Raw genomic sequence first — 12,844 nt, 5'->3', positions numbered from 1 at the left:
GATTATCCATATTTTCTTCAAGTCTTTTGGAAGAGGATTCAAGTTCACTCTTCAGAGCACGTACTTGTTCCAAGACGAGCTTCATGGTTAAAAGAGAGATTATCAAAATCAGAGACAGAGGGATTCCCATCAGAAGAGGAATCATGCTTGTTAGAGCACATCTCATTATTAGAGGAATCACAACGAACCTTCTTAGAAGGGAAGAGAACAGTCCAAACATCATTTTACTTTCTTGAAAGACTTGATGAGGACATGATACAAGAAAAAATGAAATGATCACATCAAGAAGAAAACTTCTTCTTAAGAAGGAGTAAAGATAGGGGATAAAATTCCCCGAAATACCTTTGACCAAATCCCTAATAGAATTTGGTTATCCCTATGAAGAAGTCTTTACAAGAAAAACCGTTCATGTACACAAATGGTTCTTGAATAAAAATCGAAGAAAACAACAGAGTCAGGCAAGGAATTTAACATAAATATCACAACCCTCTTGAAGTTTATGATTCTTGTCTAAGAGAGAAAGACAAGAATCATCTTAAAACACAATTACAGATTGTAATCCTTCCAATCCCAAAACGGACTGGGTGACTTGTTACGATGGGGCGACAAATTTGTTTTTCCTTGTTTCTGTTTTTCCTTCAGGAAAGAAGAGTTACTCACATCATTCTTTTCCCCTTTTAGCATAGTTTTGAATACCTTGTTTGTTGATTTTCGCACACTATGAATATCTTTGGAAATCCTTTATGAAACGAAAGAAAACTTCATGGGAAATTTGTTTTTCATCTTATGAAACACAAGGTTTATCATAGGATAAATATTCTCGATCTTTAGTGCATACAATTTCTAGATGACCCTGATTTTAATACAAGGAGACCAGACTATTTGGTAAGTCCTTGTAGTTCTCCACATCATACTTTTCAGGGTTATTTGAGAATGACATAGAATCAGGAGTACTTTGCTGATAATACTTAAAAGAACTAATCGAAAAAGTTTGATGTTTCTTATTAGTATCACAATTATGAGTGATAGTTGAAAATGTGGGGGTCTAACAACCACATCAAACGATTCGTTTGGAAATCAGAGAGGAATTACTCCAATACACTTTCTAGAGAATCAACTAGACAGTCAGACTCAAACTAGAGTAAAGTATATCAAAGAGTTTAATATCTCTAAATCTTAATTCAATCTGCAATCAGCAAATAGAAATCTGTGAGCCCGGTTGAATATAAGAGGAGTTACTTGAACGGTACCAAAGATCAATGTTCAAGTGTCAATCAATGTAAATCAACAACCAAAGGTTGGATATTATAATTGATTGCTCTTAACGCACAACCTGTGATATTTCAATTATATAACAAAATATAATACAGAAAAGAAATAACAAAGACACTTGAATTTTGTTCACGAGGAAACCGCAAATGCAGAAAACCCCGGGATCTAGTCCAGATTGAACAACACACTGTATTAAGCCGATACATACACTAGCATACTACCAATTAACTTCGGATTGGATTATAGTTGAACCCTAATCAATCTCACACCGATTCAAGGTACAGCTGCGCTTCTTACGTATCTGATCCTAGCAAGATACTACGCACTTGATTCCCTTAGCTGATCTCACCCAAAACTAAGAGTTGCTACGACCCAAAGTCGAAGACTAGATAAACAAATCTTACCAACATATATTTCGAGAAATATATAAGCGAGATATACTCAGCTCGAAATATCAAATGTGTATAGAGAAAACTATATCGTAACACGACTTATGTCTCAATATAGGAGATAGAGTAGAAATATACTTTCCAAGTGATATATGAGTTTAAGTCTCCACATACTTTTTGTCGAAGAAGTTCCACAAGCTCTCCTCATTAGTTCTTCATCTTCAAGTGATAATCGTCGTGAAGTCTAAGCTCAATTACACAAACTATGTCCTAGTCCGAGACATCTATAAATAGGCTAGAAATCAAGACTTATAGTTTTGATCACTAACATTGACAAACATGCTTGAGATAGCAACGCATGCGAGTTCGACCGAGAAGTGCTCTTACAATCTCCCTCTTTGCCAAATTTAGTGACAAAACTATCAATACACATATGGATTACAAAATAAATAAAAATTGTAGCTTCTCATTCAAATGCTTGATCTCCTTGGCATCTTCAACACGACTCGAAATCTTCGTCACTTCCAAGTACTCCATGATCCTAAAGGTTGTCAGTTCAGCATCATAGTTTTTGAAGATCCGTAGTGATAACAATGAGAAAACAAAGTGCTCTCAATCATCGTTGTACAATGTCATAGTATTATCACACAACATCAAAGTTGAATTGTATCACAACTTTGACAATAATACTATGGTGATATGTATCACTACCCTTAGTCAATACTTCATCTCGACATGAAAACCACTCCCCCTTACATAATGATCTGTAAACCATATGTATTTGTAGTATCACACTACACATTAATGCTACCCCTTTTTGTCAATATAAATTGGCAAAGGTATGAACACTAGTGGGATCCTCATGAAATTTTCATAGAGATACTTCGTGACCAAAAGAGAATACCATATCAACTTATTTAGATGTCATCATAAAGTCGTAGCTAAATGCATTCATCAAGGAGTTTATAAAGATACAAGATAACCCCTATAATATTCCAAAGCCGCACTCCCCACAAAGATTTGGCAATTAAACAAAAGTTCAAAAAGAACTCTCCCCCATAAAATGTCATTCCCGAAAGAATAACAAACGCGACCTTACTTTCACAAGAAAATAAGGATTTCTAACAAACACTAGGATACTTGACAGAAACAAATGCAAACAAGACTCAACACTATTCTGGAATTCCAAACTCAATTGCCCAAAATATCGAGATAAAAGCAGGGGCAAAAGAGTTATGAAGATCTAATGAACCAGAACAACACCAATAAACTGACATAGGTGATGAAATGTGGCAGTGTTTAATGGTTCGGTGAGAATATCAGACAATTGTTGTTCGGAAGGCACAAATTCCATAGTGATAATACCATCTTCATAAAGATCTAGAATAAAATGGTACCTGATGTCTATGTGCTTAGTTCTTGAGTGCTCAACAAGATTATCAGTGATGCGAATCGCACTTGAGTTATCACAAACGATCTTCATTATTCCAGAATCAATTCCATAATCAACAAGCATTTGTTTCATCCATAGGAATTGAGTACAGCATGAACCAGCAGCAATATATTCCGCTTCACATGTCGAAAGAGATTGTGAATTTTTTTTCTGGCTATGTCAAGCTACAAGATTCATCCCTACATAGTAGAATCCCCCTGATGTACTCTTTATGTCTTCCACACACCCTGCCCAATCGGCATATGAATAGGCAGTAAGATCAGTGTTAGTATCAAAAGTGTAAGAATGACCATACCCGGCAGTGTGATTGATATAGCGTATGATCCTCTTTGTGGTGGCAAGATGAGATTCCTTTGGATTTTCCTGGAACCTAGCACAACAACCAACACTAAAACAAATGTCAGATCTTGTGGCAGTGAGATACAAAAGACTTCCAATAATAGATCGATAAAGTTTTTGATCCACATTTACACCTTTCTCATTTCCCTTATTTGATCTCACCCACAACCAAGAGTTGATACAACCCAAAGTCGAAGACTTGATAAACAAATCTGTCTCACACAGAAAAGTCTATAGATTTAATAAATCTGTCTCCCACAGAAATACCAGGAGTTTTTGTTCCGTCTTTTGATAAATCAAGGTGAACAGGAACCAATTGATAAACTGGACTTATATTCTCGAAGAACAGTAATATTATCAATCACCTCACAATAATCTTAATCGACTAACAAAACAAGATATTGTGGAATCACAAACGATGAGATGAAGTTGTTTGTGATTACTTTTATCTTGCATATCGGAGAAATTAATCTCGAGTCAATTATGTCAATTGTACTTAATACGATAGAATCGGGCAAGATCAGAACACGCAGCTACAAAGAAAATAGTTGGGTCTGGCTTCACAATCCCGATGAAGTCTTCAAGTCGTTAACCTACAGGGTCTCGAGAAGAAACCTGAGGTTAAAGGAGAATCGACTCTAGTTATGCAACTAGTAACACACATGTGGTGTGGGGATTAGATTTCCCAGTTGCTAGAGTTCTCCTTTATATAGTTTTCAAATCTGGGTTTGCAATCCAAGTTACCTTGCTAGCAAAGCATTCAATATTCACCGTTAGATGAAAAACTGATTCAACCAAGCTAATATCTTTCAACCGTTAGATCAAACTTAGCTTGTTACACACAAATGAAATGTACCCTTATTTAGGTTTATGTAACCATACCTAAACGTGTATTCCATGTTGGTTCATAAATACTTAACCGAGATTAGCCATATGATTACTCTCATATCAACCTTATTCATCTTAACTATAACTAGGTCAAATGACTCAAATGAAACTAGTTAAAGAGTTGTTCAATTGCTATATTCTCATAGAATTATACAAGAACACAATTGAAGCAAATCAGTTCGATTCACTCGAATCAATCATGAACATTATAGCCACGGTTTGCAAAGATTGCATTACTTATTGTATAAATGTTTGTATTCATGTTCAAAACCAATTTTAGAACTTTAACCTTTTAGTATGCAAACGGGTACGCATACTTGAAATACCCGAACTATGATTTAGTTACGCCAGTATGCAAACGGGTACGCGAACTTCAAATCCCAGCAGAAATTCTCGGACATGAACCTGTACACCATTACGCAAATGGGTACGCATACTTAGGTTCCCGGATTTCTCAAACCAACAGGTACGTAAACGGGTGTGCATACTATGGTTCCCGGACATGAATTACATATGTGCAAGAGTGCACATCATGACATATACAATAATGTTTAAGTGTTGTAAACTCTTATTTCAATCATTGAAACTTTCTTAGAGGCTGACAATAGCCGTTTTCACACACTATTAGCATCAAAGCAATTTTCAAGTTATTGAAATAATTATTAAGAAACATTCCAAGGCAACACCAAATGATTGTATCACACAAACCATGTAAGATTTTACCCAGAAATTTTCACATGATATAAGATGAACTTGGTCGAAGCGAAAGCTTGCCAACACATATTTCGAGAAATATGTTAGCGAGATAAACTCAGCTCGAAATCTCAAATGTATATATAGAAAACTATATTGTAACACGACTTATGTCAATATATGAGACAGAGTAGAAATATTCTTTCCAAGTGACATTTGAGTTTAAGTCTCCACATACCTTTTGTTGATGAAGTTCTACAAACTCTCCTTAGTAGTTCTTCGTCTTCAAATGATGAACTTCGTAAAAACTAAGCTCAACTACACAATCTATGTCCTAGTCCTAGACATCTATAAATAGGCTAGAAATCAAGAATTATAGTTTTGATCACTAACATTGACAAACATGCTTGAGATAGCAACGCATGCGAGTTCAACTGATCAGTGCTCTAACATGTAGTCCGTGACTTAATGGACTAGAATTCAAGACATAGTTTTGTGTGATAACAATCATGAGATAAGAAAACTTGCGAGTTCGACCGAGCAGTACTCTAACAGTCTCCCTCTTTGGTAATTTTAGTGACAAAACTATCAATACATATGGATTCGAAATAAAATGATCTTTTAGCTCAAAACCCATCATGCTTGATTTTCTTGGTTCTTCAAAATCGTCTTGAATTTTTCGTACTTCAAGTTCTTCTATGGTTCTGCATGTGTTCGTTCAACATCATTTATCTTGCGGTTTTCAAAAAAACATGATGACCTTCTTGAATTAGTACTCTTCCAATGGCATGGTCTGATACATCAGTCACTTCAATTGGTAATTCGTAATCGAGCAAGCGGAGAACCAGTTCTGTCGAGACCGTTTCCTTTAGCATATCGAATGACCGCTGAAACTCGTCAGTCAGTCCCAAGATTTATCTTTCTTCAATAAATATGTCAAGTGTGCAACTTTCTTTCAATAATCAACTATGAATATCCGGTAATAGTTAGATAATCCTAAGAAAGAATGAAGTTCTGCAAACGGCAGGCCAATCCAAGGTTGCCTCCATCTTTTTCTGGTCAATATGTAAACATACTTACGTAATCACATGGCCAAGGAAATTTATTGTGGTTTGGGAAAACTCAGACTTTTGCTTCTTTACATACAGGCTTTCCTCTCGCAACTTTGTAAACACTTTGCAAAAGTGCATTCCATGCTCTTCCAAAGTGTTGTTGTAAATGACTATACCATCCAAGTATACCACCATAAATTGTCTATATACTCATAAAATACATCATTCATGAGGTTGCAGAAAGTTACAGGTGCATTCGTCAAGACAAATGGCATAACGCGATACTAATATGAGTTTTAACGTGTTACCATTGCTGTCTTTGGTTCATCGGCCTCAGGGATGCGTACTTGTAAGTAACCAGAATGCAAATCCAACTTAGTGAAGTATTTAGCTTTGACAGTAAGCTTGCTCAAAGATCTGTAATCAACACACATTTAAAGCGAGCCATTTTGCTTCTTTTGGAAAAACACTAGAGCGCTAAATGGAGCTTTGGACGGCTGTATATATCATGTCTCTAGCAATTCAGAAATTTGTTTGTGCATTTTCTCGAGTGATAAAGGTGACATACAATATGGAGCATGTGTTGGGGTTTTTTGATAGACGCATTTTTGTGTCTAATTTGTCCTCAATGTCCGTATTGTTCGAACTCTATTTTTGTACTAATATTGTGTTTTTATGTATTTTTAGGAAATAAACATTTTTGGAAAATTCGGCTCGCAAAGTTGCCCGGGGAACCCTTGAAGGACAATTGTTATTCGGACTCTCACTATCGGTTAAGGGGCACCTCAGTGGACACCTTCTATTCGCATCCCAGTTCAGGATAGGGGGACACCCTTTCTTCTTCGTTTGAAAACTGTTTTTTGGCGGGAAATGAAATTCTCAACTGGCAGAAGTTTGATCACAAAAATGAAGGGGTTACGGGTCGATTCAATGGCTGAAATTTGATAGAGAGATGTGATATAGGTTAAGGAACACATTTTGGGCAGTGGGTACGATCAGAATTGGCTGGAAAACGCGTGATGATTCACACACCCAAAACAGAGCACGTGTACTGTAACACGAGCAAAATTGAAGTTCTTTTGTGCATGGAGGAGTTCTACTAGCGTTGAAAGAGTGATGAGACGTGGAGAAGGCTAACTAGAGCGTGCAGGATCAAATCTAACGTGTGTAGAAGCCAAAAATGGAAATTATTGTTAAATATGGGCAGCGAGCAATGACGGGATTAATGGGAGATTATACGGTGTTATGGTCGGATATTTTTGTTCTAAAACACTATAAATACAAGGCTAAAGAGTTTAGCAAGTTTGGAGAGTCTTTGGGGAAAGTTTAGGAGTCGAGAGAATCAAAAGAAAATCACGCAGAGAAGAGAAGAGTTCTGCTAGTGTAGTTGAAGACGAAGAACAAAATACGCTCCAGGAAAGTCGTTGAAAGGTGTCGCTTAACTGCGACAATTTCCAATTCCTTTCCCGCGACTTAGAAACAGTGCTTACAGCACTTCATTTGTATCGTTCTTCCCTGACGCTTCCTGTGTGTTGCAAAGTACGGTCGAATATTGATTTTTTTGACATTTCTCTTCATTGTAATCAACTTTTGAGCATCAATGAAATATTTTGAGAGGTTTTTCATTATGAGTAGCTAAACCCAATCCCAGGGGTGATGGAGGAAGCCTTTCTCACAATATTTATGTGGTAATTTTTATTTGATTAATTTTTGCAATATTTATATATGATTAATTGCATTGAAAATAAATGATTTAAATGATTTTTATTAATCAAATATATTTTCTCTTGATAATACATGCTTAGTTTTATACTCTTGATGTATTATGCTTGCGATTAATCTTTGATATTTTGAGAATCTGCTTTTGGCAATAGTTAGAATCAAAACAATTATTAAATTTGCATAATAAAAAATAAATAAAACTACATAAATATTGTTGAATGGTGGAATCATCACCCCTATTTTCTCCATAAAATTTATATCACTTGTTAATTGAATTTTCTACATTTCTAAATTATTTAAATCTAAAAAAAATTATCCCTTCACAAGTTCGAAAAGAACCAGTTTTCACCACTATCTACAACAACTTTTGAAAATACATCAAATTTTTGGCGCCGCCGACGCGGACCTGTGCTTAGGTAGATTTTTTTTTTTTAGGTTTATTATTTTTTTTCCTTTTTACGTTTCTTTTTGTCTTTGATTTGCAGGTTCGAAGTGGAGTACTAAGGACCTTGGAAGGAAAAGCTTAAAGCGAAAGGAGCGAAAGAGGAATTTTGTTTTTTTGTTTTATATATAGAAAAGAGAGAAAAAAAAAGAGAGATTTTTATTTATTTTTTTTAGGTTATTTTTTTCTTTTTCTTTTGCACTTTCCTTTATTTGGACTTTCGACTGGACTCTTGGACTTTATTATTTTTTTTAAAAAAAAAACCTACGGAAGGGTAGCTAAATACAAACTGTGTGCAGGGAAGGACGGTGATTACAATATCACCTCGGCCCCTCGGGTTCGCACACGTCATAGGAGTCGTGGCCCGAGTCGACGATAACGTTTCATCCCCCGTCTGGTACGGGAGGTAAGTCCAATCGAAACACTCGCGAATCTCCTGTAAGCGAGTTACTGTATTCCTTAAGGTGATCATTGATTGAGGACGAATTTGGACTGTTTTTATTTTCCTAGTAAAGGGCAACGCCTGGCCTAAACAAGATAAGGGTTCGGATTTCATCACCGCTCCCTTCTTGCCCACTTTAGGAGAACAAAACCTAACGCGAACCCAAGCTTTAAAATCTGATTAGAAAGAGACTTATAGGGTATCGAGCTTGTTAGGAAAAATTTTCGAAGGATATTGGTTATTCTTTTAGCATACTTCGAAGTTCATGACGGTTTCTGTGAGTTGAATGCGTGACTGCGCCGCCTTGTACTGCGGTGAGGCCTTGGGTATCAAAGCTCCACTAAGCTTACCTCTCCTCGATTCAACTTACTTTGACTCGGATTGATTCCAGAGAGGTTTTCTTAAATTGTAACGAATTCCATTTCGAGATATAGAAGCTAGTCTAGAAACAATCTAAGTGAGCCATCATGCTTGTTGTTTGCTAGAAATCTATAGGTTTGCTGTGGTAAAGTCGAGTTAGCCTGCTGTGTGATTGCTAGAACCTTCCTGTTAGGATTTTTATTTATTTTTTATTTTTTTTAGTGTATGCCCGATTTTGTTAATAGGGCTTGGAAAAGAGATACTCTAGGTCGTCTGATTAGTGATAAATCTAGTAGTTCTTCTTGTGGAGGCGGGGAGCTCGAAGACTCTTCTTTAGAAAGCCCCGTTTTTGGAAACTTCAGTTTTGAGAATCCGCGTCTTTGTGAAGAAATTTCTCCTAGTCCTTTGGTAGTGCCAGAAATGGCAACTTTAAAAGCTTTATTGAACCCAACTAGGACCTCTCGTCCGTCTTGTATCAAGTTAGCTGAAACCGAGGCAAATTATGAACTCAAACCTGGGACTTTACAGATGCTCCCAACCTTTTTAGGAAAAGAGAATGAGAACGCCTATTTTCATGTTAGGGAATTTGAGGAAGTATGTAGTACTCTGAAAATTAAAAACCTTAGTGATGATGCACTGAAACTTAGGATATTCCCCTTTTCCTTAAAAGATAAAGCCAAATCTTGGCTGTATAGTTTGGATTCTGAGTCAATTGAAACCTATGAACAACTTACATCTGCCTTTATACATAAGTTTTTCCCAAGGCACAAAACACCGCCTATTAGGACACAAATTTGTACTTTTGCTCAACAAGAGGGAGAATCTTTATATAGGTATTTAGAAAGGTTCAATGACTTAATTTCTCAATGTCCTCATCATGGTTTAGAGAAGGTTAGGTTAGTTCAGATCCCCTACGAGGGTTTAGACTATTCAACAACGACCATGGTTGAGTCCTTATGCACAAGTGGGTTTGAGAATAAAACTGTTGATGAGGCGATGACATTTTTGAATGAAATCGCCAATAAGACCCAACAATGGGAAAATAACAGGGAACCCCAGAAAACAATTCTTCTAAGTAGAGGAAATGTCAATATGGTAGAAGGATCCTATGAGTCAGATGCTAAAATAGCAGCCATAGCCAAAAGGTTATAAGCGTTGGAATTAGGTCATTCTAGTGGTACTAGTGGTAGAATAGAGACTTTTTGGGAAGACCATATTGTTGAAGAGCAAGCCAATGCTCTTTATAACAATACTAGATTTGATAACCGTCAGAAGTTTGACCCTTATTCAGAAACCTATAACCCTGGCTGGAGAAACCATCCCAACCTTTCTTGGTCTAAGGGCCAGAATCAAGGTCAGTCTAGTAACTCTCAATCTCCCCCAGGTTTTGGCTATCCTAAGAATCCTTCATCCCCGGAACATTTTCAGAACCCTTCGGATAAGAAGATTATGAGTTTAGAAGAGTCTCTTGCTTTGTTAACTCGTAACACTATGGAGTTTCAGCAATCTGTTGCTCAAGGTATAGAAGAAAATAAGAGAATAGGTCAGGCTAACTCTCAGGCTATTTCCGAGTTGAAAACCCAGGTTAGTCATATAAATAAGTCTTTGAGGGAAAAAGGTAAGTTTCCTATTCAAAGTCAACCCAATCCTAAAGGAGAGAAATCGTACAATCATGTGAACTCTATTACAACCCTTAGGAGTGGAAAGAAAGTTGACAATAAGGTTGCCATGTCTGATAGTGAACATGCTGTAGTTCACCCTTATGAGCCAGAAAATGAGAAGACTGATAGAGTCTCCAAAGAGACCAATGAGGGTCCTGATGTGCCTGGCTTTGTTCCCAGAGCCCCGTTCCCCCAGCTGATAGTTCCGACTAAGAGGGAGTCCAACTTTAATGATATATTGGAGGTTTTTAAGCAGGTTAATATCAACCTTCCGTTATTAGATGAAATTAGGCAGATTCCCTCTTATGCCAAGTTCCTTAAGGACTTGTGTACGCGAAAGCGTAAGCTCAGTGTCCAGAAGAAAGCCTTCATAGCTAGTCATGTGAGTTCTATTATTCAGAATACCACTAATCCTAAGTATAAAGACCCAGGGTCCCCTACCATTGCTTGTACAATACGTAAGTACCGTGTTGAGAAAGCGTTGCTTGACTTAGGAGCCAGTGTGAACTTACTGCCATACCATGTGTACCTTAAGCTAGGACTTGGTGAGATGAAACCTACACAGATGACACTTCAGTTAGCTGATAGGTCCGTTAAAATTCCTCGTGGTGTGATCGAGGATGTTCTCATAGAGGTCGACAAGTTTATATATCCGGTGGATTTTTTTATCCTATATACCCAACCTATCCCTGACCCAGAGAACCAAATACCTGTGATTTTAGGTCGCCCGTTTTTAGATACCTCCAATGCGACCATTAACTGTCGAAATGGTATTATGAATTTGTCTTTTGGTAATATGACTATTGAGTTGAACATTTTTAATATCAGTAAGCTACCCTCTGAACTAGATGACTCGAATATAGAAGAGGTAAACATGATAGGAACATTAGTCGAGGAGTCATTACCAAACACTTTGTTAGAAGATCCATTAGAGAAATGCCTAGCTCACTTTGGGATTGATTTTGATGATGATAAGGTGATTAATGAGGTGAATGCTTTGTTAGATTCAACCCCTTTGTTATATACTAGTAATGAATGGAAACCTAAGTTCGAACCACTACCAGTTTCTAAGTCTACCCTAGTTCCTTCTTTAGAAGAGCCTCCTAAGTTGGACCTAAAACCATTGCCAGATACCCTGAAGTATGTGTTTTTAGGCCCGTTCTGAGACTTTACCTGTGATTGTTTCTTCCGACTTGGATAGAGATCAGGAAAGTAGGCTAGTAACCGTCCTTCAAAACAACAAGGAAGCTTTAGGGTGGACCATAGCAGACATTAAGGGTATAAGTCCTACTGTTTGTATGCATCAGATCTATTTAGAGGAAGACACCAAACCTTCTAGGGAGATGCAACGTCGACTAAACCCCGATATGAAAGAAGTAGTTCGAACTGAGATTCTTAAGCTATTAGATGCAGGCATTATCTACCCTATTTCAGACAGTAAGTGGGTCAGCCCCGTTCAGGTTGTTCCCAAGAAATCTGGTATTACTGTAGTCCAGAATGATAACAATGAGTTAATCCCGACCCGAGTGACCACGGGTTGGCGTGTTTGTATTGACTATAGGAAATTGAACAAGGTCACTAGGAAGGACCACTTTCCCCTTCCCTTCATCGACCAGATGCTAGAGAGATTAGCTGGACATAGTCACTACTGCTTTTTACATGGCTACTCTGGATATAATTAGATCGTATTTCCACAGAAGACCAGGAGAAAACCACTTTTACCTGTCCCTTTAGTACCTTTGCGTTTAGACGCATGCCTTTCGGGCTATGTAATGCCCCTGCGACTTTTCAGCGTTGCATGATGAGCATATTTTCTGACATGGTAGAACGATTCTTAGAGGTCTTTATGGATGATTTTTCAGTGTTTGGTTCGTCTTTCGATGAGTGCTTGCATCATTTGTCATTAGTTTTGACTAGGTATAAGGAAAAGAATTTTAGTGCTTAATTGGGAGAAATGTCACTTTATGGTTCTTTAAGGAATTGTTCTAGGGCATATTGTATCTTCAAAGGGTATAGAGGTAGATAGAGCCAAAGTTGACCTTATTAAAACCTTACCGGTCCCAAAAACCGTTAGAGATATTAGGTCATTCTTAGGGCATGCTGGTTTTTATCGTCGTTTCATTAAGGATTT

Source organism: Papaver somniferum, unplaced genomic scaffold (genome assembly GCF_003573695.1).
Source record: "Papaver somniferum cultivar HN1 unplaced genomic scaffold, ASM357369v1 unplaced-scaffold_57, whole genome shotgun sequence".
In the NCBI taxonomy this organism is placed as follows: domain Eukaryota; kingdom Viridiplantae; phylum Streptophyta; class Magnoliopsida; order Ranunculales; family Papaveraceae; genus Papaver; species Papaver somniferum.
This window is presented reverse-complemented; position numbering follows the sequence as displayed.